At 38.3% G+C, this 23,462-nt stretch overlaps 1 protein-coding gene across 13 annotated transcripts in view; it reads left to right on the top strand.

Moving 5' to 3' along the window:
* Positions 1-23,462, top strand: part of LOC109426658 (protein boule) — a 157,942-nt gene that overhangs the window by 77,337 nt on the left and 57,143 nt on the right. The window lies entirely within an intron of this gene.

Raw genomic sequence — 23,462 nt, 5'->3', positions numbered from 1 at the left:
CCGAATGAAGTATCCGCCTCCACTGCCCTTGGTCCTAGGCCAACCGCTTCCAGTCGCCCTGAACGTTTGGAGTCCTTAGGTCCTCATCATCTGCAAAAAGCCAACGTGTGCGTGGCCTTCCACGAAGTCGACGACTCCTTCCTGGTTCTCTGCTCAATATAATTTTAGCAGAAGTTCGATATGCAGTTCAATTCCTCGAAAGCTTCAATTTTGCACCTCAATTTCCACGACCACAACAGCTGGAAATTCTTCAAACTTCATGGAGTGCCGTGCACGGTGTCGCCAATTTCGCCTAGCCATCCAGAGTTATGACTCCGTTTTATTACAGCATGTTCCTTTTTTATTAGAATTACTTGTGTTCATTAAAAAAAACTCTACTGGCTGTTCTCATGACAAAGCTACCATCCCAAGGCAAAGCCCAGTTTATTTTTTGTTTTCCACTGCAATTTTTCCGCCATATGCTCCGGCACAAAATAGGGCCACTCCAAGGACCTCGCCTGTTTTGTTCCACCTTATCGAGGTAATTTCATCTTACAACGACCCTGATGGGAAGAGCCCCAAGTACCATACCGCGTTTTGTAGTTTTGTGCGAGATGCGAAAATTCTCATTTGGAGATATAAAATAAAACGTTCTTGCGACCGTCGGGTCGGGAGTGGGTAGTGTTTTCCACCTGGCACCTGGTTGTAAGCAAGAGGAGGACGAACAAAAAATCAACGTTTTACGACTCCGGCTGGTCGGGCATCTGCTGCCAGCCCTGCCAAGCTGCTTTATCCTCTCGCGTGGATAAAGAGTGCCTCCCGAAAGGATGATGGAAATCCATGACGAAGCGCAAACGTCAACGCCAGTTGTTGCAGGTGGGCGGTTTATACCTACTGCCAGTTGAGAGCATTGCGGATGCCTGAACGGAACTGGGTGTCAAATGGCGAATCTAAAACAAGTATATTTTTAAAATAGTTAAACAAAAAATTGCCATTTGATGCCAAGTTCCCAGTTTAATTGTAAAAGGAAAATATCAAATTGAAGACTTTTTAAAAGTACTACTTTTTTTCTGGTAAAGGTCTTCCAAAGGTTTGTTTTTTTATTTCTCTTTTTTTTTTATTTTTTAAAAGGTTTCAAACATTTATTAAATGTTTACTAGTGTTTGTAAGCATTGTACAAATTTTTGAAGAGCTTTCGAGTACTTTCATGTTCTTTAATTTGAAAGGAAAATTTTTAAATATTTTCAATGGAAAGTTTAGTTTTCACTTGAGTTTATTAGATACTTCTTCTCAGGTTTCCATTGTGGCGGCTGATGCTTACACAATAACCCCACAGTAGACAAGCATATCTCATCTCGCAACGCCCAGACGACGAGGGAGTCCATCTTTGTTATGTCCGCGTACCTACAGTGGAAGCTGAAAGAGGCTGAAACGTGAACGCAAAATATTGGACCATTTGCAGGCTTGCAATGGGCGCGTTTAATTGCAAAGACTAACCGAAACTGAAGTCCCTCTGTTCACCAATGATGAAGACTGTGTTGGGTGGAAACAATTTGGAGTTTGTTTGAGTGCATTCACTCGAAATAGGTCACTCGAAATGTGGAAAATTGCGGAAAATGGAAATGTAGGGTCTTGTACCATTTGGGCAGGTGTACCTATTTTAGGCACATGCTGATATAACTAGTTCAATTTCAAACCGATTGATTTGAATTTTTGTAAAGAGTTAGGCATGTACAGTAACTCTATACAAAAAAATCAAAACAATTGGTTTGAAATTGACTTAGTTATAGCAGCAAATGCCCAAAATAGGTACACCTGCCCAAATGGTACAAGACCCTATGTCTTTCAAATACTGATTTTTCAAACTAGTCAGTTGGGTGTCTGCTCTTCATAATGAATTTGCGCTGAAAACAAGCTTCTAGTCTAGACCGTATAGATGATTGATGCTTCAGATAAAAAAAAGTCACGGACACCGTCTTCAGCCAGAGGCTGTACAGACTGAACGAAACACTAGACAATGGGCACTACATTCATTACGAGCACCAATGGATACGAGGAAGAAACATTTCTTCCGAAAAGTTTCATCATTCGGAGCGGGAATCGAACCCTCACCCCATGGCATGGTACGGATATGCACTTGGAATTGACGTTTCTCGAAAATTTTCTCTACGAATTCCTCCAATTGTTCTTTTAGTTATTGTTCAGATATCGGAATTTTCTTGAAGCTTTTTGAAAGAATTTTACCATAGAATTCTTCAAAAATTCTTCCAAAAAATATTTAGATATTACTTTTGAATTTCATACAGGAATCCTTCAGAGATTGGCCCAGGAAACTTTAAAAGATTTATCCAGGAATCCTTCTCCAAAGATGCATCTAGTCATTTTCCAAAGGTTTCCGCAATGACTTATTCATAAATTGTTTCGCATGTTTTACCAGGAATTCCAAATTCCAGATACTGCTGCAGATTTACCAGGAATTATTTCATTTGGAATCGCAAGAATTCTACTAAAGATTCCTTCGGAATTATTCCAGAGGTATTTCTCTAAAGGAATTTTTAGATTTTTTTTATGAAATGATGAGAGAAGCTTTCTGGTGAGATCTCAGAAAAAATATCGGTAAAAATAGTGAAGGAGGGATTTGGGAGAATACCTGGAAGAATCTCTAGAGTAGATTGTTCTCTATAATGCAATAGAACGGTTGAAAGATTTTCTAGACGATTTGTTAGAAGTGTGAAGAATTAGCCTTAGTTAAAATTCACGAATGAAAAGAAATTAAAAAAAAGATTTATTAGAACTATTGCAGGAAAGAATTCCTGGAAGCTACCCAGGAGAATCTACTGGAGGAGTTTCTAGTGAAATCGTGAAGACATGCCTGGAAGAATTTCTGAAAAAAATCATGGATGATGGAGGAAAACACCTGATAGAATTTTAGAAAAAAATCTGAGTAACCTGTGGAGAAATTTTTAGAGGTCTTGTGGTGGAATCTTTGGAAGAACCTCTGGAAAACCTTATTCAAGAATTTCTGGGAGAATTCCTGATTGCATCTGTGGAGGAAGTCACAGATGATTTATCACTTTAAATTATCACTGACACAAATGAAACATTCCCAACATTATTCTTTCTGAAGAAATATTCCAAAAACATTTATGGGAAGAGTTATTTTGAAATAAATTTCGATTGACTGCGACGCTGTAGACTGACACTGAGTCAAGAGCGAAATTGAAATCCACATCATTTTATGCCCAGAACCAATATTGCGCATGAGAATATGTAATATGTATTGACGGTTACTATGGCAGCATCGGCCAGGGGGCGTTTATAACGGAGAGCACAGGGAGGTTGCAGAGACGTTTCAGAGGGTTTTCAGCGGGGTACCAGGAGATCTCAGGGGTGTTTCAAAGAGTTCCAAGGGGTTTCAGTCAGAGTACTAATAGGTCTCAGAAGCGTTTAAGAGGGTTTCAGGGGGCTTTAGTTGTGCTTCAGGACGTCTCAAGGCTCAAGGGCGTTTCATGGGAACTCAGGGGATTTCAGTGAGCCTCAGAGGTGTTTTGTGGTTCAGAGGCACTTCAGGGGGTGTTTAGTGGCACCAGATTTAAGGATGTCTCAAGGAAGTTTCAAGGGATCTCAAGGAGTTCTAGGGGGTCTCAGGGGGTCTCAAGGGCGTGTAATTCGTGTAATCCATCAGAAATACCCCTGTATTCGACCCCTGATACGACCCCGATCTGGAATGCTTCGAAGCGCCCCTGAAACCCCATAATCCCATTGAAACGCCGTTGAAATCATCATAATCAATTCTAAATGCCCCAGAAACCCCTTGGAACGGCTCTGAAAGGCTCCAGAAACCCCACGTAACGCACGTAAAGGCCCCATGAAACGTCCCTAAAATGCTATTAAACCACATTAAACGCCTCTAGGAACACCCTTAAAATGTTTCTTAAACCCTCTGAAAACGTTTGAAGTGTCTCTGAAATACCTTGAAACACCCATGAAACGCCCTTCAAAGGCTCTTGAGACCTCCTCTGAGTCGCCCTGGAAACATCCCTGAAACCACCGTAATACTATTGAAACGCCTCTGAAATCCCCTTAATCTCATTAAAACGTCAACGAAGTCTAACGGAACGCCCTCAAAAGGCTCCTAAAATCACCTGAAACGGCCCCTTAAAACATCTCTGAAGCCTCTTGGAATCCCCTTTTTTGGGCTGGAAACCACCTTGGCCCCATCGCAAATGCCCAGAATCAAGGCCTGTTCCCGCGAACTAGATTCCCTCATTAAAGCCCTAACTCAATTTATGCACGAAATTCCCTTCTTTTATGCCCTTTTTAATTCATGCACCCCAAGCCACCCAAGTAACACACATGTTATATAAAAGCTACGGCAGCGCAAGTTTTGGTTGTATAAAAGTAAATTTAAGTTAATTTAAACATTATGTCAGAATAACGTCTAATTAACTTGTATACAACCAAATCTTGCGCTGTCTCTCTCTCTCTTCTTGGCGTAACGTCCTCATTGAGACAAAGCCTGCTTCTCAGCTTAGTGTTCGATGAGCACTTCCACAGTTATTAACTGAGAGCTGCCTCTGCCAATGACCATTTTGCATGCGTATATCGTGTGGCAGGCACGAAGATACTCTATGCCCAAGGAAGTCAAGGAAATTTCCTTTACGAAAAGATCCTGGACCGACCGGGAATCGAACCCGTCACCCTCAGCATGGTCATGCTGAATACCCGTGCGTTTACCGCCTCGGCTATATGGGCCCTATGAAAAATCTTGCGCTGTCGTTACTCTTATTTGGCATGCGTGTTGCTTGGGCAATAACGGCATGAAAAAGAGGTTCCAGTGTACTCTGCTTAGAGGGTACGGAAAGTCGGTATTTTTTTAGTTAAATCCATGGAGGACAGCAATCGAAATAGCAGGATTTTATTTTTTAACGACAGCATTTTACTATTTTTTACTTCACTTTCTGATGTTTTGTAAAAGCATTCGCCGTTTAATGAAGCTATTTTGGCATATCAGAAGACCACAATACAGCTTGTTTTCTACATCAAAAATTAGTTTCAAAAAATGAAAGATATGCTTATTTTCGTGTGTGTTTTTTATGGAAGTCACATTTTGAAATTCTTTTTAACTTGGTGAATGGAGTATACAACTTGAAATTACTTTCAAGAACCCATAAGAAAAGCATGACATATCAGGGTTTTTTTTTCAATAATGAGAAGATAACCTGAGAGACGGTTTTGTGTTTGAATCTTGGTAGGTCATAATCACTGTGCTATGAAAATATGCTGAAATTCACTGCTTGCCAGATGATTTCCGAATTGAAAAAATGGCTGCCTTTTTAAGAAAGTGTTTTGTTATTAACTGTAGGAGTTCTCATTAAACACTAAGCTGAGAAACAGACTTTGTTTCCCTCTGGGCGTCATGCTTACACCGTCTCAATAGAGAAAAAAATATCCCTCACATCATATCAAGCCTTTTAGCGGAACAATCAATCAAATTAGGCGTTATTAGAAAACGATCCGCAGATAATGATTCAGCTTAATGACACATCAAACACAAATGCTTAGTCCTCACCCACCGAAGAAAGCAGACGCATCGCAACTCTTACCAAATTCGGCAAATCATCCAATCGGCCATGTAGGTACTCATTAAAGCCGTATATATATTAGCCTGGTACACGGTTTATAAGGGAAAATATAAAAAATGGAAAAACTGCAACTCCTGTATACTTTTTGAGTTCCATTTTGGTCCCATATCAACTGTGCAAAATCTCAGATCGATCGAAGAAACTATATTTTAGCGCCAGCCATTCTTAGTTTTTCATACGATTTACTATGGGGAAAATTTACTTCTTCAAAGAAAAACCGCTTGAGATCATCCATTGATCCCTAAAAATAAGCCGTTGAATGATTTCTGTAGAAAACTTCACGAGGAATCAGACCTCCGAAGACCACAAAGCGATGCGACATTCGTGGAAAAAGTTATTAAGCTTTACCCGATCGATAAAATGACGAGATTTTATTATTTATTGTTATTCCTTACGTATTAAACAGTGTTTGCATGCCATTCGGTTTTCAGTCAATAACTTTTTCCACGTGCCTTAGATCGCTTTACGCTCTTCGAAGGGTTTGTTCCTCGTAAAATTCCCAACAGAAATCATTCATCGATATATTTCTAGGGGTTAAGGGGCAACCTGGGGCGATTTTTCTTTGAAAAAGTGATTTTCCCCATAGTAAATCGTATGAAAACTTAAAACGGCTGGCGCTAAAATACAGTTTCTTCGATCGAGCTGAAATTTTACACAGTTGCTATGGGGCCAAAATGGAACTCAAAAAGTGTACAGGAGTAAAATGTATTTTTGTGTCCCACGCTAATATATATGTTGCATTGTGATACAACTCTCAATGTTTCCGAATCAGCCGACAAGAACACAGAGACAAGACATTGTTCTGTACCACGGTCGCTGTTGTCAGTATCTAGGGCCTATGGCAGTGAACAGTAGTAGCAGCACCCATGCGGGCAACCAACAAAATCCCAAGACTATTCAAACGAATAGTGGCGGTGGTGGTCGAATGAATGTTTATGGACCGTCACAGTAAATCCCTGCTGGCATGCCCGGCATCATCGTCTTGTATCTGGGTAGCTCCGGTGCGGTCTACCCAATGCGCGAGACCGAGTTCTCGATGCATACATATTTCTACAAATGAAAGTTGGTTCATGCTTGGCTTCGGCGGCTGCCGCGGTCTGGCAGGCGACACCAAGCAGTTCGAGCTCGCAGGCTCGAGAAGTGAAAAGTAACAACCAGTGCGATGTTTCAACTATAACTATAGCGCGTCTCCACCACTGTCTCACGCTAATGCGTCTTACGGTGAAGAAAAACAAAGATGCCCTGAGTTATTCACCTAAAAGTTGAAGGGTGCTGTCTTGCTGGGCTCAATTCAGCGCAACATCTTTCTGGTGAAGTTCCGAATTTAATTCATAGCAGAAGGATTTAAAAAAAAATATGAAAGAATTCATAGAGGCATTCCTGAAATGCATTTGCTAGAGGGCAAATAACTTCAACATATTTATAAAATAAAATAATATAACACATAAAATCATTATATTTTTTATATAGAATAATTCTTGGAAAGATTCAGCGAAATAACAGAACAAAACTTTAAAACAAATACAGTAATTCGTGATAAAAGAAATAAAATTATATATGTTCATATGTTATTAAGTTTTTTTATGCGATTGAATATATTCTCGCATATCAGAATATCAGAATTAGTTTTTTACCTGCAGAGCTCTTAAAAAAGATTTCAAATGCAACACCTTAATAGTTTATTTTGGTAATTTAAAAAGAATTTCTGTTGGAGATCTTGGATAATTTTCTTGCAGCTGTCATTAGGAAATTATTGAGAATTTCTTCTAAAGTTTTCCAAAATGAAACTATGACCTTTCATTGTAGAAGAAATGCAAAACTAAAATGTTTAAAACAAATTGGCTGTGAGAGATTACGATAATCCAGTCAAATCGAGAGTGCCAAATAGCGTGCTCGATTTTGAGACGGCCTTGTGAAAACGGCCAAATTTTTTTTTCTTTGCTATTTAACACATTTCTGCAGCTTCTGAGCCTAATCCTATTCAAACATTTAAACCAATATAGTTTCTAATTACTGAAAGACTCTTCTTTTTGGATACCTTTGGAGTAGAACAAACGTCGAACGATGCCTGTTACCTCCACAAGCTTTTGCTGGGATGCCTAGAGGAACTCCTGTCAGGATTCCTTCAGAAACACTTGCTGGTATTCCTGCGGGACCTTTTTCCATAAATGTCTACAGGAGTTTGAATAGGATCCTCTAGGGATCTAGATATTTTTATAGGGCAGCCTATTTATTGCACCCATAAACAAATAGAAACGCTCCATAAAAAATCAAAAAGTGCTCCATAAAGAATGAACATAAATGTGCAATGTTACCCATAAATAATTGAAATCGTTCCATACTTTATAAAAAATGTGCCGGTAAAACATAAAATTTTCTCATTAAAAGTGAAATTTTGCGCCAATAAATAATACTGAATAAAATACAAATGCTCCATAGAAAAATGAAAATGCTCCATAAAAAATAAAATTGTACCCATAAAAATTGAATATTGCTCCACAGAAAAAATAAATTGAACCATAAAAAATTGGAATTGCACCATAGAAAATATATGAATTCTCCATAAGTATTATCATACTGCACCATAGAAAATATTAATTGCTCCATGAAAAATTGAAAATCCTCCATAGATAGCATATTCTTATAATTTAATTCGACAGGGCTCAATTACTTTACATTGCACTAATTTAGTGGTGCAAATGTTTGAAGTCGTGGATAATTTTCAATTTTTTATGGAGCAAGTAATGAGAAAAATTTATGTTCTACCGGTACATTTTTTATAAAGTATGGAACGTTTTCAATTATTTATGGGTAACATTGCACATTTTTATGGAACATATGTTCATTCTTTATGGAGCGCTTTTCGATTTTCTATGGAGCATTTGAAATTTGTTATGGTTGCAATAACATTTTGCCATTTCTATAGGGATTATTTCTAAAATTAACCTGTTTATTTATCCAGTAAATTTTCAAGGGATTTTCCTAAGGATTATTTCAAGAACTCCCCTTGAGATTTTTTTTCGGAAATTCTCCCAGATATTCATCTAGGGGTTTCCAAGAATTTTCCCTGTTATGCTTCCTGTTATTTCTCAAAAAAATACTCAAACAATAAAGTCCAGTTTTCCAGTTTTTCTATGAGAAGTTATGCTGTGGATTTTCCAGGGATTCCTCACGGTATTCCAGAATATCTCTTGGTATATCTTCAGGATTTTCTCTTACGATTTCTTCTAGAATTTATGCAGAGATTCTTTTAGAAATTTTTGCTGGGAATACCTTTGGAGTTCACGGTAGAATTACCCTTTTTGCTGGGATCTAGGAATTGCTCCAGATATTCTACCACATTATTTTCAGGAATTACTCCGTGGATTTCTTTGGAGATGTCAATCAGAATTCCTCTAACGATTCTTACAAGAATTTCTTCAGAGATAGCAATGAGTAATCCTTCTGAAATTACCCATGTGATTTATCATGGAACTCCTCTATAAGTTTCTACACTCTACAGCAATATCTTACGGGATTTCCAAAAGGTTTTTTTTTCTGGAAGCTTGTGGATAAGTTGAAGATTCCTCCAGATGATATTCGAAATATTCGAAAAAGGAATGTGGGTAACTTTACTATAGCAGCTAGGATAGGGTTCCCAGATCTAGCAGATATTTCCGGCAAGCCAACAATTCTGACCAGATGCTTTCTAATTCCATGTGGACATGGATGATTCTTAAAGTTGATGTTCACCAACAAACTTCTAAACAACGATTTTTTTTCAGAAATTCCGTCAGGGTTTCTTTTTAGAACTCCGTTACAAATTGGTTTTTTACAAATTTCTTTTGATATTTTTTCTTGCCATTTTACTCAGAATTCCTTTTTTTAATTATTCCTGGATTTATCTTGCTATCTCCATAAGGGTTTCTCTTAGGATATATCTCAGATTTTTTCGCGGAATTTCTCCTAGAATTTCTTTTGGGATTCCTCTCAAAGATTTCCCGAGATTCATTCCGGTGTTTCTCTTGCGATTTCCCCAGGAGATCTTCGTGGAATTTCCTCCATGAGTTCCTCCCAGAATTTTTTTCGAAGTTTCTCTTGATATATTTCGAGAGATTTTCGTGAGCTGTTTTTCAAATTTTCTGGAAATTTTCTGGATTTCTTGATGGGATATTTTCTAGAGATCCTCGCAGGATTTCTTTTGAAGCTGCACCTGAAATATCTCTCGGAGTTTCTCCTGGAACTTCTTCAAAAGATTTTTTCTGGTGTTGGTCCTTGGATATCTCGAAGTTTTTCTGAATTTTTCCTGGACTTTTTCCCAAAATTTTTGAGGAAGTGCCATTTGGAATTTCTGCAGAAGCTATTGCTATTTCTCATGAAGTTCTTACCGCTTTTACTTATAGATGCTATACAGCATTGGCGTGGTGCTGACGGTTATGGTCAACTGTAAAACTGTGCGACTAACGAATTTCTTCCTGCTGAGATTATTTTTTTCTCGAAATTATTCCCAGAGCTCTTTCCGGAATCATCAAAGGAAATTGCCTTAAGATTCTGGGTGGTACTTTTGGCATTTCTTTATTGTTGTTCTCAGAGGTCTTGCAGGGACTTCAAAGTAGTTTTTCTCGGTATGGCCCCTGCCCAAGCAACACACATGGTTACACAACAGTGACGGCAGCGCATGTAAGGGTTGTACAGAAGTCACTATGACTTGAAGACTGCCCCAGAAAGTATGGACGCACCTAGTCTTCAGTTGTCTGGGCCTGATCGATGGTTCTTGTTTCGGGCTCCGTTTTATCTGTTTCTGCTTACTATAGGATCGAAAATTCAAACGTTCTTTGCCACGATGAACATTGGAATTCGAAATGGTAACTTTTTTGGTCATACCCCGCTCTGTGTTAGTTAGAAGGTTTTTTGTTGTGCTCAAACACCTTTATTATTTGTTTATCCAAACGAGGGATAGCAGGATCTGTATTTTTTTACCCATTTTTTGCCTACGCTTTCACGTGTTATTCTAATCGTGGTTGCTAATTGCTGGTTGCCCAATTTTCTAACTTACTCCCACCATGTTTTGTTCTTTTCCCAAGTGACCTTTCAAACTCTGTACATCGTTTGTGCACATTTTTCAATGATGTTCCGTTGAAAGTTTTATGTATTTTGAAATACACTGTTGGAACCGCAAAAACCGTCATACAAATGCTGAGAAAATAGGTTGACCAACAAGATGTAGCTTTCAAAAAGAAATAGTCATCAATAGTTATAAAATGCCAGAATTTTGTTACTGCGTCCATACTTCCTGGACCGGTCTGCGCAACCCTTACATACGCTGCCATCACTGTTTTGTAACCATGTGTGTTGCTTGAGTGGAATAACTTACGATACTCCAAGTAAGAAATTCCCACAGAAATATAGGAAGAAAGCCAGGATTCCAGAAACTCCGTAAAGAAGTGTTGGAAAAATCTCGAGAAGAAATCCTGAAAATACTGGAACAACTCGAAAAAGAAAAGTTCTGGAATATCCAGGAACTCTTAAGGTTATACGGGACACCGTGTTAATTTTCCTATCTTCACTTTCTGTCTAACAATTTGCCTCGCGTTTTTGAAGATGGTAATCTCGATTTCTGTCTCACAGAGGAGGCTGAAAACCAATCAGCATATGCACTGGAAGTGAGCATACACAATGATAAGTTTTTGTTCCATAATATGAAGTAGAATCTGTGATAACCATCTTATTAGTAACAGAGCAATGGCGGATATTTCCTCGGCCGTCCCGTTTGCCCTTAAAACCAGTAAGAGAAATTTTGTGAGGAACAACTGGCGAAAACGCTCGAGGATATTCAAGATAAATATTGGAAAACTCTCTGATAGAAACAGGCATTGTCGGCATGCACAGTGTGATGCGAAAAAAGCCTGCGCTTCACACAATCTCCGGTGCTTGTTTCCCGTTTTTGCCGAGAGACAGAGTTGTATGAGCGAGAGCTTTCGTAAATGTGCGAGAGACAAAACGGAGCACCAGCTCTTTTCTTAACGATGCCAGAGAGTAAGGCAGAGTTCTCGACGCTGTGCTTGTCACAGTGCTTTGTTTGGTACTTTCAACATACAGAAAAAAAAACTTTATAAATTAATTAGAGAATTTATGTTTTCGGCAAAGTTGTTATGCTTGTCAAGCATTTACCAGTGATGTATCGTTTGATTCAAAATTTCATAAATATTGCGTGAAGTCAAGCACAGTGTCAAGCACAGAGACAAGCACCAAAGAGAGTGCATACGACATAGCGCGAGAGACAGGAAACCTCCAGCACCCGGCAAAGTAAGAGTGTTACACACAATCACACTTGCACGTACTCGCCTCCTTCTACATAGTTTGTTGTGCTGTCTCTTACCAGCGTGTGTGGCACACAAAGAGTTTTGAGTCACACCCTATCCCTGGTAGAAATCCCTGGAAAAGGTTCAGCAAGTATATCGCAAAACTCTCTAAATAAACTGTTTGATCCCGGAAACCACAAGAGAAATTCCTCATGTAAATTCCGATAAATTCTGGAAGGGTTTCCGGTGAAAATTCAACAAGAATCTCCAGAACGTATCGTGGAAACCTTTGGTAAAAATTCTGAGAGGTACTCCTGCAGAAACCCTGGGAGGAACTCTGAAAGGAATACCAGGAGCAACTCTCAGAAATCCCAAAATAACACGAAAAAATTCTCAGAAGGAACTTCTCATAGGAGAAAAAAGTATAAAAAACCTCTGAATGGAAACTTGGGAAAACTGGAGGAAGCCAGAAATAAAAACTGGAATACTTCCAGCAAAAAAAAATCGTCAATAATTTTGTGAGAAATCCAAGCAGGAATTCCGGAAGGAATTCATGGAAGAATAATGGATGGAATTTCAAAGAAAAATTTTAAACTTTTTGAAGGAACTCTCAATTCTTGAGTGAGTTCTTGAGAAGTACTTATCGGAAAGGCGGAATAAAAACGAGCCCTGGAGGGACGAGATACGATCCACAGCTTTGTGAGAAGGCATTGATTACAAAAGCAGTTATGCCCTGAAATGTTGGTGCCGATATGGTCTGTGGAGCTTCTGATTGGACTCTTGAATGTATTTTTTCCTGATTCCACTAGTTCACAGCATTTTTTGAACTCGTTAAGCTGATGTCCATTTTTGCTGTAGAATCATGCCCTGAGTTCTAAAACGCGAAAGGAAAAAATTACAGTAGAGCGGATTTTTTTGACTTTTCATTCAAGGTAGATGATTTGAAATCGATTTGCGTTCTATTTTTAAGCAAAGTAATCCACTTCTTTCATCTCATTCTCCGTAATCAATGATCCGATTGAGCTGAGTTTTTTACTGTAACTCGGCTACATATATATCAAATGAACGTTGAGAAAGAAATTTTAAATTCTTTGTTTTTCTTATATATATATATATATTTTTTAAAATTTTGCTAAAATTTAAGAAGATTGTTTCTTAAACTAGCCAATATCTTGAATTTCATCAATCTGACGCAAAACCTGGATTAAGAGGATCGAAAAATATTATATTCAGCTTTTAATTTACGGAAAAAAAAGATTTGAAGTTAGTTGATCAAATCGCAATATATTTGAATTCTTGTAAATTTCATGTTTTAAAAAATTGTAAAACTCGATATTGAACTAAAACTCAAAAATTGTTTTACTTAAAAATTTTTGAAGCACGGTTTCGAAATCAGCACTAAATTGTGCTTAAAAAACTTTGGTCTTTGACAGAAGCTCATGACTTTCGTTTTATTTTGTAAACTAGTGTTTTAGAGTACTATGGATCGATGAAGTTCTTTTCAAATGAAATTTTTGGTGAAAATGACAAAGTAATTAAATAAAAATAAAATATAAACAGTAATTTCAAGAGTTTTTCTTAGACCTAAAGGAACTCTTGGAAAAATATTTCCCACTAGTTTTTCTTAGAAGTTTTGCAATAAGAGTTCTTGGAAGAATTCGGCGATTTCTGGTAAAATTTCTTGGATAATATTGCACAATTTCCAGAAATCCCTAGAAACTTTCACGATTTTCTGAATAGATATATCGAATTTTCAGGCGAGTTTTTACAAAAATAAACTAAGTAAACCTCCCGAAGAGCTTTGTAGACAGTTTTTTTTTTTGAGTAATTGAAGTGAAGTGATTCGTAGAGGCAATGCCAGTCGGAGGCAAGATGCCGCTGTTGTTACTGGATATTCACTGGATAGTGGGCACTTGGATGGATACTTATCAGTGAGCTCGTTCCATATTATTAAAATAATTAATAGTATAAGATTTTAAAACTAAACAATGTTTTGTATTGAACAATTTTATTCTTCTTTATGACTCTACGTTCCCACTGGAACTTGGCCTGCTTCTCTTCAACTTAGTGTTATTTGAGAACTTTCACAGTTATTAATTGAAGGGGCATTGCATGAATTTGTACATTGTTAGGCAAACACAATTATACATAATGCCCAGGGAGTCGAGGAAATTTTCCCAAACCGGGAACCGAACCCACCGTCTTCGGATTGCCGATCCATAGCCTTAATCACTAGGCTAACTGAAGATTAAAATTAAAATTAAAAAGACATTACATCGTCTTCAACCAAAGGTTGCACAGACTGAACGATCACTGACATGAGACAACGGACAACACACGAAACACTCAGTGGTCCAGTGGACAATTTTTCGTTTCACGAAAAGTTTTCACCAACTGGAGCGGGAATTGAACCCACACTCCGAGGCTCACGAAACGCCTGGACGAATTCTTAAAGATTTACATTGAGAATGGTGAGCTACTCCCAAGCTCCGTTTGTTGGTCCCTTGTGAAATTTCGATTGTTCTGATCAATCACAAGGTAGCAACTACGAATAGTGATCTATGCTCATGCAGGGGACTGTTATGGTCTTCTTGTTTTCTTACCCAGCATTAAAACTAGTTGCTGTGTTAAAAGATAGGTTGTCAGCTTGAGCCGTACGCTTGAGCCGCAGTTATGATGGCTACGAAAACATTGCATTGGTGGGATAGGGATGCCACTTCCTTGTGCTCATGCACGTTATCTGGCGAAGTTTTGCTACATACCAATTCCTGAAAACGCAAAATGTTTGACTTCTTTATGGCACAATTTCTGTATGATAACCTTTTCTGATAAATTTTTGAGTGTTTTTATTTCGTAAATATTCTTTGCAGAAATTCAAAGGATATTTTGATAAAATTAGAGGAAATTTTAGGTGAATTTCTTCAGGAATGAGCTCACCTTTTTTTACTTTTGACTATATCCTATAAAATAATTTCTTTTCTGTCATTCTGTGCTGTGCATTTACATCCAATCAGATTCCATATCATAACGTTTTGCCAACACCCGCTCCAAAAAAAAAACAAATATCAGCAAAAGCCATCGACATGAATTGAGCACCCATTCGACGATTGCTCTTTATGGCAAGAGGGAGGAAATCTCGCTCAAGTGGAAATCATAGTCCCAACCAACAACAGCCCCATACCCATATATGCTGGCAGGCACCTTGCAGCAGTCCGCCAAAAGAAACACAGTCTCCTTCATACCACCCTAGTTGGGTGGTATCTGTGGCTGGTAGATACTCAAAGGGAACCCTGGGGTAGTCAAATCTTCCCCCTGCGCGCGCGGTCGATGTTGCAACACCCGTACAAAACGGTTCCGCGAGATGATGATTATAGTTGTTTTAGACAGCTCAGCTCAGTAAAGTGCGCTAACACAATCGCAAAACGACATTCGTCACGCAAGCCTTCTGCAGCAAAGCTGCAGTGAGTGAGCGACCGATGGATGGAGGTGTGATTTTTGTTGGTACCAAACTAGTAAAAGTAAAAGTATCAAAAACAACAGCAGCAGCAACAAACCGTTTGCTCAGTGCTCAAACGCTCAAAGTGAACCATTCTGCTGCATATCTAGTCGTTCACACCTCGAACCGCGAGGACTTGCAACGAACGCCAGCTTGGGATGGAACGAACCTTTACATTGTTTCAGAAAGACAGCTCGAATGATGGGGCACAAAGAAATTTGTACGCTCAGGAGAAGATGGAATGCACTTGCATTAACACGAGCTTTGCAATAAGTGGGTGACCGTTTTTTTTTTATTTGATGACTTTGCTTGAGAGAAATGGTATATAGATTCATCCGAAGTGTTCCAGGACAAAACTTTTCTTCTGTTTCTGATGTAACGGCTTGGTTGGGATGGTGACATAGCTTAGCTCTTTATGAAAACATTAACTGTTTTTAACTGAGAGCTAAGAGCAAAGAAACTATATTTTCAAGGAAGTTTTATTGCAATAAAAAAAATCTGAATTTGCTTAGGACCACCTCGGCAATGAAAAACAACAAATTACATTAAGTGTCCTTTTTGAGATTCCAACCTTAACCAATTATATTTCAGGTCCCTGCGATTATCCTTTTCACTAATTATCATTTTTATTTAATTTCTCGTTTCAGGTAAATCTTTTCATCGACTAAGACTAGAGTATACCAATGTAAAGGTAAAACACAAACCTACAACCCCCAACCATCAGTATCCAACCGACATTCGTTACACAAAAAAAAAACACCCTTAGATCATCCTTTCCATTAAATCCCCTGGTAAGCCAGCGATTGAAATCCTTATCCGGCACGCACTGCCGGCAGCCGGCGGCAGGTTCTTTCCAGTGGAATTTGTCACGCAAAAATTCGTGTCAAGAATCAAGTAACAAACGGCAATGACGGAAAGGCGAAAGACGACGACGCTATGACCCGAGTAGGGTAGGATAATGATAGGGTAAGCAGTATCAATCGCTCAGGATTTAAGTACAATGAGATGGATAGATTTGTGGTTAGGAGAAAATGAAGCACCTAAAATTCTGTGTCATTAAATGGCGCGGTAGCTTATTTGGTTAAATACTCGTCTAACACGGGGCCGTCCATATACCCCGTGGACAGAACATTAATAATTTAGGACCCCCTCTCCCCTTCCCGTGGACAAGCGTAGACTTTCATTCCACGGGTTTCCTTCAAGAATTCCTTGAGGGGTTCCTTCAGAAATTCCTCGAGAGATTCCTTCAGAGATTCCTTCAGGAATTCCTTGAGAGATTCCTTTAGGAATTCCTTGAGGGATTCCTTCGGGAATTCATTGAGGGATTCCATCAGGAATTCCCTTAGAGATTTTCTCGGGAATTCCTTGAGGGATTCTCTTAGGAATTCCTTAAGGGATTCTCTCAGGAATTACGTGAGGGATTTCTTGAGAGATTTTCTCGGGAATTCCTTGAGGGGTTCCTTCCATTAGGGATTCTCTCAGGAATTCCGTGAGGAATACCTGGAGGAATGCCTTGAGGGATTCCTTCGGAAATTCCTTGAGAGATTGCTTCAGGATTTCCTTGAAGGATTCCTTCAGGGATTCCTCTAGCGATCCCTTTTAGGGATTTTCTCAAGATTTACTTGAGGTATTCCTTCAGGAACTCCTTAAGGGTTTTCTTCAGAAATTCTTTGAAGGATTCTTCCAAGAATTCCTAGTGGGATTCCTTCAAGAATTCCTAGTGGGATTCCTTCAAGAATTCCTTGAGGGAATTCTTCAGGAATTTCTTGAGGGATTCCTCCAGGAATTCCTTGAAGGATTCCTCCAGGAACTCCATGAGGGACTCCTCCAAGAATTCTTTGAGGGATTCTTCCAGGAATTCCTAGTGGGATTCCCCCAGGAGTTCTTTGTGAACTTCCTTCAGGAATTCCTTGATGGATTCCTTCAGAAATTCCTTGAGGGATTCCTTCAGGAATTCCTTGAGGGATTCCTTTAGGAATTCCTTGAGGGATTCCTGTAGGTTTTTGTCGATGGATTACTTCAGGAATTCCTTGAAGGGTTCCTTCGAGAATTTCTTGAACGATTCCTTCAATAATTCTTTGACAGATTCTTTCAGGAATTCCTTGAGGGATTCCTTCAAGAATTTCTGGAGGGAATTCTTCAGGAATTTCTTGAGGGATTCCTCCAGGAATTCCTTGAGGGATTTCTCCAGGAATTCCTTGACGGATTCCTCCAGGAATTCCTTGACGGATTCCTCCAGGAATTCCATGAGGGATTCCTCCAAGAATTCTTTGAAGGATTCTTCCAGGAATTCCTAGTGGGATTCCACCAGGAGTTCTTTGTGGACTTCCTTCAGGAATTCCTTGATGGATTCCTCCAGAAATTCATTGAGGGATTCCTTCAGGAATTACTTGAGGGATTCCTTCAGGAATTCCTTGAGGGATTCCTTCAGGAATTCCTTGAGGGATTCCTTCAGGAATTCCTTGAGGGATTCCTTCAGGGTTTTGTTGATGGATTACTTCAGGAATTCATTGAGGGGTTCCTTCAAGAATTTCTTGAACGATTCCTTCAGGGTTTTGTTGATGGATTACTTCAGGAATTCATTGAGGGATTCCTTCAGGAATTCCTTGAGGGATTCCTGAAGGATTTTTCAGGAATTCCTTCAGGATTTCCATGAGGATTAGTTCAGGAACTTCTTACGGGATTTCTTCAGAAATTTCTTGAGGGATTCTCTGAGAAATTCCCTGGAGACTTATTTTAGCAATTTCTAAAGAGATTCTTTCAAAAATTTCCTTCAAAAACTCCTTGGGGGAATCCTGCAGGAATTCCTTGAGGGATTCCTTCAGGGATTCCTACAGGAATTCCTCGTGGGATTGGTTCTGGAATTTTCTAAGCAATTCCTTCAGGGATTCTTACAGGAATTCCTTGAGAGATTCCTACAGGAATTCCTTGAGGGATTTCTACAGGAATTCCTTGAAGGATTCCAACATGAATTCCTTGAGGGATTCCTACAGAAATTCCTTGTGGGATTCCTACAGGAATTCTTTGAGGGGTACCTTCAGGAATTTCTAGACGGTTTTATTCAGCAATTCTTTGAGGCATTCCTGCAGAATTTCATTGAGGGATTCCTTCAGGAATTCCTTGAGAGATTCCTTCAGGAATTCCTTGAAGGATTCCTTCAAGAATTTCTTGAGGGATTCTCTCAGAAATTTCTTAATGGATTCCTTCAGGAATTGCTCGAAGGATTCCGGCAGGAATTGTTCGAAGGAATCCTTCAGGAATTTCTTGAGGGATTTCTTCGAGAATTCTTTGATGGATACCTTTAGGAATTTTTGATGGATTCCTTTACGAATTCCTTGAGGGATTCCTTCATGAATTTCTAGAGGGATTCCTTCAGGAATTCCTAGAGGAATTCCTTCTAAAATTTCTTGAGGGATTCCCCCAAGAATTCTTTGAGAGATTCCTGCAGAGATTCCTTGAGGTATTCCTTCAGGCATTCCTTAAGAGCCTCCTTCAGGAATTTGCAGAGGGTTCCTTCTGGAATTCCTTGAGTGATTTTTTCAGGAATTCCTTCAAAGATTTTTTATGAATTTTTTGAGGGATTCCTTCAGCGTTTTTTTTTACGGATACCTACACAAATTTCTTGAGTGATTACTTCAGATATTTCTTGAGGGATTCCAGCAGGAATTTCTTGAAGGATTCCATCAGGAATTTCTAGAGGAATCCTTTCAGGAATTCCTTGAAGGATTAGTTCAGGAATTTCATGAGGGATTTCTTCAGGAATTTCTTTAGGAATTCCTTCAGCAACTCTTTGAAGGATGCCTAGAGGAATTCCTTCAGGGGTTTCTTAAAGTATTTCTTCAGGGATTTTTAGGCACTTTTTCAGGAATTCCTTGTTTGGAAATCATCGTAGCAATTTGTTGAGGAATCCCCGAAACATTTCCTTAAGGAATCCCCAAAGAAACTCCTAGACGGATCCCCAAAGGAGCTCAAGGATGAATATCTGTGGGATTTCTTGAGGGAATCCCCGAAACCTGGAGAAATTCCTGTAGTAATGAATACCTGAGGAAACTCCTGAAGGAATCCCCGAAAGAATTATTGAAGAAATCCACTATGGAAGTCCTGATAGAGTCCATTACGATATAATCCTGGTTCAACCGGGAATTGAATCCATCACCCTAAGCCTAGTCATGCTGAATACCCATGCTTACACAGTAGGGTGTCCCAAAATAGAAAAAGTGTCAAAAAGTTAACTTGCTCACCCTTAGAATGATAGATTAGGGTCCTAGCAACAATAGTTCCATACATGAAAACTCAATCAAAAAATATTTAGAGGTTGCACGCATCGGTTTTATGAAAAATGGACAATTTTTGGTATTTTTACCAAAAAAATGCTAATATAAGTTGAAAAATGAAAGAAATAAAAGTCATCAAACAATGTAAATCATAGTTCTGGGTCCCGCAAACAAAGTTTGGAGGGAGTTTAGGTCATCAAAGTTGATTTTATATATTTGGCAAAGGTTAAAATATCAAAAAATCGCGATTTTTTTCACCAACTTTTTCAAAAATGCTCAATGTATAGGGGTTTTGAAATTTTTCCTGCGAATCACAATTCCCTTATTTTATGCCCAATTTTGTGTAGATTATTTCGGCTGAAGACAGTTTTTAGCTATCTCCTTCATGAGTTGAGATATCGGCATAATAATGATAACACAATCAATGAAAAAAATTGGATTTTCTTATGTTATTTGTTTTTGTTCATTAGTTTCTATGACTACCATGCAAAAAAAGCAAATAACAAGTGTTTGACATGTTATGTTATGCAAGTACACATGTTTGAAGATTTTCAGAAACAATTGGGTTACTTTGATAATTTTACATTGATTGTGCTTACCGGTTCAAAGAAAGACTCAAAAAGTGAATTGCTGTGAAATTTCAATAATATAAGTGATTGCAAGTCAGACATCCAAATTCCATGTGTGAAGTTCCATGATATATTTTGAATGATGTGTAGATTGCTCAACAATGTTAACCTTTTTAAATAGATTTTGGTGCTCTTGTTAAGCAAACATGTAGGTTCGTTCTAGTTATACCAGAACTAGTGCTCTAGCATTGAAAACAACTAAAATGCAAATAAAATAGCTAATAAAAACTGTGAGAAAGAAAATATAGCTTTATAGTTTCAGCCAATCGACATAAAATTTAAATATGTGCATGGAAATGCAGGTATTTTTACAAATTTTAAGATATTTATTTCTTCTTTTTATTCGCGAATTTAAACTAAAGCTAATTCTTTACACAACATTGAGATCTATTATATAATTTGATGTTAAAAGCAAACCATTAGTGCACATATTTGCAGCCAGGGTTGGATTTTAGAAAGCATCAGGATGCTCAAATTCCACTATGTATTTTTCAAAAAAAGTACAACTTAGTGACTATGTTACAAGAGGTGTTAACCAAAGAAATGTCAATGTTAAAACCTTTCTGCTGCCCAGCTTACTTGTTAAAACATAATTTTCAACCAAAATTACAAGTTTTGAATTGATGGTCTGCAACTGTTATCTGATCAACAGATGAAATCTAAGAAAAAAAAATCTTTTCGTATTAACAAAGCGGGTGTGAAAAGTTATGTTCAGCATATGTAGATATAAAACGATGATTAACTCTCAAAACTTTTACATGTTGTTACTGCCATGCAGTATGAAACAGTAGTGATCAAAGCAACCCAATTATTCCTGAAATTCTTAAAAAATGTACACTTGCACGTACTATTATGTCAAACATTTGTCGTGTGTTGTTTTAATTGCACGGTAGTCATGGAAACTAGTGAACAAAATCGATTAACGTAAGAAAACACGATTTTTTCATTGATTGTGTTATCATTATATTACCGATATCTCAGCTCATGAAAGAGATAGCTCAAAACTGTCTTCAGCCGAAATAATCTACACAAAATTTAGCATAAAATAAGGGAATTGCGAATCGCAGGAAAAATTTCAAAATCCTTATAAATTGAGCATTTTTGAAAAAGTTGGTGAAAAAAATCGCGATTTTTTGATATTTTAACCTTTGCCAAATATATAAAATCAGCTTTGATGACCTAAACTCCCTCCAAACTTTGTTTGCGGGACCCAGAACTATAATTTACTGAGATCGATGATTTTTATTTCTTTTATTTTTCAACTCATATTAGCATTTTTTGGTTAAAATACCAAAAAATCGTCCATTTTTCATAAAATCGATGCGTGCAACCTCTAAATATTTTTTGATGGAGTTTTCATGTATGGAACTATTGCTGCTAGGACCCTAATCTTTTATTCTAAGGGTGAGCAAGTTAACTTTTTGACACTTTTTCTATTTTGGGACACCCTATTACACAGTTGTTGCTTGGAATCCCCAATTAAAACTCTGAAAAAGTCAGAAGAAATTCTGATGCTGAAGGAACTCCAGGAACTGATGGCACAAATTTCCCAAATGGAGGAGAACGTGCCTCTGGAGCCGACCTACTGAACTCCAGGAGGAACATCTGTAGGCCTCACTGAAAAAAATATCTATGAAAAAAGTAATGGAGAAAAATTCGAAGAATTTCGAAAGAAACCTCCTATTCTTGAAAAACTAACGAGGGTTTCGACGAAATTCCCAGCCAACACAAAGTCTTATATAATGTTGAATAGGATGCTAAAGTGGAGGCCACTTTTACATCCTATTCCACATCATATGCGATCCTGTGTTGATTGGGATTCCTGGGGCAATCATTCAAGTTATTCCTGTTGTATTTGCCAATGCCAATGCCAATGCTAGAGAATCTTGAAGACATCATCTAAAAAAATCTCTGAATGATTCTCTGAAAGCAGTCCTAGAGAAATACCCGAACAAATATCAGGTGAATTCTACGAAAGAGTAAAACCTTCGAACAAATTCCTGAAGAAATATTTAACAAGATTCCTTAAGAATACTCGAAGGAATTCCTGAAATTATCGAAGCTTTTCCGGGAGATCTACTAGAAGTTATTCCTTCTTAGATGAAATTTCTTAAAGCATCTACGAAAGGATTCCTGGAAACATTATTATTGGAACCATTCTTAGAGGCATTCACCAATGATTTTCCTGAAGAATCTCCGAAACAAAAATCATGTAACAATCGCCGACGAAATTCTCTAGGAAATCCTCGATGGTACTTCTGGAGAAATCTCTAGAGAAAAACAAGGGATTGTTGATTTATTTTGAGGAGGGTAGTGCACACTGGTTTCAAGAAGGGTTCCAGAGGATATTTAGAGGTTTTAAGGACGGTTGACTGGTGACGGGTTCGATTCCCGGTCGGTCCAGGATCTTTTCGTAAAGGAAATTTCCTTGACTTCCTTGGGCATAGAGTATCTTCGTGCCTGCTACACGATATACGCATGCAAAATGGTCATTGGCAGAGGAAGCTCTCAGTTAACAACTGTGGAAGTGCTCATAGAACACTTGTAGCTGAGAAGTAGGCTTTGTCCCAATGAGGACGTTACGCCAAGAAGAGAGAAGAGAGAAGGACGGTTTAGACGGGCGACGTGAAGGATCAAAAAGACTCAAGGATACAAGACTTTGTTTGGGTAGGCGTAAATCTCAGAGCCAGAGGTGATCCAGGAAAGTTTCAGCAGATCTACATACGTAATCAATGGGGTTTTGTTATCCTTCTACTGATGCGCAACATTCTATTGGTCTATGAAAAATTGTTTAGTAGAGTAGTTATGTCAACAAATATTTAAGGTCCTCTATGAACTCTCGCAAACATTGGCTCTGTTATGAACTAGTTTCTAAAGGTGTACTGGGTCCTCCAAAACATTCGCGGGTAAAAGCCTTTTGATATAAAGGCGTAATCAATGGATTATTGTACCACTACTGATACGGTACATCTTTCACAAGTTCATGGAGCATTGTTCTGTATAGAACTAGTTCCCATGGATCACTTTTGCGAGTGATGACCTTAAGATCTACAAGCGTAATCAATGGATTGTTGTTACATTACTTATACGGTGCAACATCCTACAAGCTCATAAAGTATTGTTCTGTAAAGAACTAGTATCCAAAGATGTACTGGGTC

Source organism: Aedes albopictus, chromosome 2 (genome assembly GCF_035046485.1).
Source record: "Aedes albopictus strain Foshan chromosome 2, AalbF5, whole genome shotgun sequence".
Classification (NCBI taxonomy): Eukaryota; Metazoa; Arthropoda; class Insecta; order Diptera; family Culicidae; genus Aedes; species Aedes albopictus.
The sequence above is the reverse complement of the archived record's forward strand: the minus strand, read 5'-3'. Positions and strand labels throughout refer to the sequence as shown.